This window comes from Nicotiana tabacum, chromosome 8, assembly GCF_000715075.1.
Source record: "Nicotiana tabacum cultivar K326 chromosome 8, ASM71507v2, whole genome shotgun sequence".
NCBI classification, from domain to species: domain Eukaryota; kingdom Viridiplantae; phylum Streptophyta; class Magnoliopsida; order Solanales; family Solanaceae; genus Nicotiana; species Nicotiana tabacum.
The window spans coordinates 181,708,910-181,712,891 of NC_134087.1; the positions used below are offsets into that span (position 1 = coordinate 181,708,910).

The 3,982-nt window shown below is 35.7% G+C and overlaps 1 pseudogene; it reads right to left on the reverse strand.

Moving 5' to 3' along the window:
• Positions 1 to 276: 276 nt before the first annotated feature.
• Positions 277 to 3,647, reverse strand: LOC107813314 (malate dehydrogenase, chloroplastic-like; annotated as a pseudogene).
• Between the last annotated feature and the right edge of the window lie 335 nt (positions 3,648 to 3,982).

The window sequence follows — 3,982 nt, forward strand, 5'->3', positions numbered from 1 at the left end:
CTTCTATTATTTTATATCTTGTTTTTATTTAACAATGAACAATCTGCTCCAATCAAATGGCATGAAAAATAAAATTATGTTAAAGTACTTTAAAAGAATGTCCTCACATGTAAAATTAGCATATATTAGATACAGTTTTTTCTTGTCCTTATGTTTTGAAGAATAACTCTAGCAACCTCGACAGAAACACAAATGAGTTATGACCTATATCATACTCAATTTTCAGGTCATAATAAATTATGACATATATTTCTCTACCACTCCTATACAATGTAAGCGAAAAAATAATTTATTCATAAACTTAGCAAGAAAACCATATGTCATCCAATCAGTTTCAAATTTCACACGAAACTAAGAAAAATGCCACAGTCATCCTGTATCTAAATCACATATATGAAGTAGAAAAACCATAATACATAGAGGAATATTATGGCATGTTCTATTCTTTAGCTAGACAAAATCAAAAGAAGTCACTCTGAACTATTTAGATGTATTAGTTGTAGAAAAACTCACCCAATTTGCACAGTTTCTAATCGACATGAAGCTGCCAAACTGACCCAAAACAAATAGAAGAGCTGTCATCTTCCACCACAAGTTTTACAAGGTTGAGAAAATAAATTGAAGTGAGATGAAAGAACTATAAAGAAGACGAAGAAATCAAATGGAAAAGTTTAATATTTTCTTTACCTTCATTGGGGCAAGAGGCTCTAATATTCTAAAGAAACTCATTATAAAAGAAAGTACCAATTTAAAATAAATGGAAAGTGTAGCAGACCCTGCAAGCCTTTGCCTCCACAACTTCTGTGCCAGCATTTTGAATCCTCACAGTTAGCTCCTGTACTTCTTCGTCAGTGAAAGTAGTTGATGGTTTTGTCTTTGATAGCAAAGGCAATATGGTGATACCGGCATGGCCACCCACAACTGTGTTTTCCCTGACTACATCTAGGGTGGTAACACTAAAAAGTTTTTTAGGATCATAAACACCCTTTCGTTTCAACACCTCTGCTGCAATTGGCATTGTGGAGTTGACTGGATTGCTAATGATGTGGATAAATGTATCAGGGCAATTATCAGCAACAACCTCAACCAATGTCTTCGCGATGTTTGCATTAGTGTTGAACAGGTCATCACGTGTCATACCTAGCTTTCTTGGAATATCAAGAGGTATGACCACCACATTTACACCTTTCAAACAGTTGGCCAATTCAGAAGCTCCAGTGAAATCTGAAACCTTGGAGGGAGTGTTGCAGTGACTGAGATCAGCCGCAACTCCTTTAACATTAGCTATATCATAAAGGTTCAACTCAGAAGAGACAGGGGCTGGCCTATACCGCCGCTGGCTCCAAGAATAACCACTTTGTAAGATGCTTGAGGCTGAACACAGTTCCCATATCCCTTGTTTTCTTTTTGAGCCTTTGGAGTAATAGATTGTTTAAGGACAACAACACTTTCTTTCCCTAAAAAGGACGATTCTGATTCATAGCTTACAGTTGTGGCAGCCTTCAAACCACTGAAACTTCTAAGGTTGTATTTGGAGTTGAATTTCACACCAAAGGCTTTTGATTGCGATACCGAGCTTCCTTTGCAGCCAAGAGATGTGGCTGAGCTAACTGAGAAAGTAGTTGTTGATGTTGCTACCATTTCGCACCCTGCAAGGCAGAAACATGATATTAATTTTCTATCGAGATCTTTAGTACATTACATACCACATCTGATGCATCAGAGAAATATTCCCAGTCTGATATATAAAACATGAGACAATGCATGAACTGGAAGACAAATGAATCAGTACTATGTACATGCCACTGGGTGCTTCATTCAGTTTTCATAATAGACAAACTTAGCATCTAAAAGGTGCATAGCAAGTTAAATGAAATAGGCTTCTCTTCCTTCCAGCAGTCCAGGTTATAACTGTCTCCCTCTAGCTTATCACTTGAGGGATCTTCCTTCTAGTTTCCAAAATAATGACCACACCAATTACTGTTTGTTAGCTATGTTAACCTTGAGAATCATTTTGCCATAGTTCTCCGAATACGTCATATTAATATCATTTCCAAAAGAATACAAGAATTCGACAGATTAAATTCACTTTCCTGTTCTAGATTTAGTACTATAGGGATATATTAGCACTTTTTAGAAAAATATAATACATTACAGAGGATCTTTTTAATAAGGTGCACTGTAGAGGATTTTGTTAGTAAAAATTTTAAGGAGAAAATTCTTAATAAAAATGATAAAATGATGTTTTTTCCTCCAAAATGATAGGTATAGCATGTTACTTGACTGTAACATGAAACTAAAACAAGGAAATATTTTTTGCACCTTAGAAAAGAAAAGGTATAATACAGAAAGTTTGAACATATATAGGTATTCGAATGAGCTTGGAGATGCATTTTTTCCGGATAGAAAGACCGTAGGTCACCATTCAGCTTGTTCCTTTAATCCTTTGCCTTGAGGATCGGCTTAAACTTGAAACTGCCTCAGAAGCGTTTGCACCAATGACATGGTCTTCTTCTCTTCGCCTCATTAGAAGCGAAGGATTGCTTATTAAATTTTGGGTCTGCCTATTTGCATCTTTCCAATGTTCATAATGAAGAGAAGGTTGCTTCACGGCCAAATCCAACTAAGGAGCATTAACATTTTAATTAGAGCATAATTTTGTAGTTATATGCTATTTAAGATCTATGTGCAAAAAAAGTATACATAAGATCTTCCAAGCAGAGAGAATAAACTAAAGAGCTCTTAAAGTTGACCCAAAAGGTGAGGGGTTCTCTTCTCTAAAGGTTTTTCAAATCTGAAAGGAGGAATGATTGAGTTTAATTTTTTCAATAGACCTTCTTTTTTGATAATGTAGCTGCAACGAAATTCAAGTGCAGGAAACAATACAATAATGATATAACTTACACCTTTTGTCTCTGTCCATTAGAGGTATTTTTTCACATACTGGACCTGCAAATATGGCTTTTGTCTAAGTCTCGCACAAATCTTCCTCCTTCAATAATCCTGGTAACTAATCACACATGAAATATTTTCACCATTAAAGCTACTATAAATTTGGAGGAGAAAATAACATCATTTTTAGCTAAAAGTCAGAGAATTTAGTTAGTTTAGACATATTGTCAAGCACCTTGGCTGCATCAAGGTTCATCCTTTTTTATAAGAATTTTCTGAGGTTGTTCTCATGCGCTAAGCGATATTGCAAGTGCACCCAAGTTAAAAATTAACATAGACAAACTGAACATCAAACAAAAGGAACAAATATTTTTGCATGCAAGAGGTTGAATTTTTCCGACAGATATCAAAATGTAAATGACCCAAAATTCTCATTTTCCAATCAATAACTACAAATATCAAACCTGAGGAACATAGGAGGAGCGTATAGAGCAGGGATCAGGGATGAGATCAGTGAACCCGACCTAGTAGTCCCACTAACAACATAACCTCGATTTTGTTACAATTCAACATTTAACACTGTTGTTGACATATCGCTGAGCATTCTCCAAAATAGTTTTGCAGGACAAAAAGATTCAACATTAGCTAAGAAATCAACTCCAATAAACAAAAAGAGAGAGAGATAAAGAATAGAGAAATTGGAAGGTGAATGAGATGGTGATTTGGATGTTCAGCACTCTAGATGGAAGAAAGGACTGCTCTACTGAAAAGGGCCCAAATAAATCGACACGTGTAATATATGTTTGCAACTTAAATCAACAAGGACATAAATGTAATTGTAATTCAAAACGTACACACAAACTATATTGTTGTACAACTCAGAGCAAATTAGAGCTACGAACATACCCTTGGTCGTCTTATAAACGTCCACTTATTATACAGTTAAATACTGCAGAGGTGAACGATCCGATCCCATAAGAATATGATACTCCCGAAGCGAACGGCTCGATCTCATAAGAGTATAATACTACCGAGGAGAACGGCCCGATCCCATAAGAGTGTGTTACAATATCTTGTCGAGTTGAAGGAT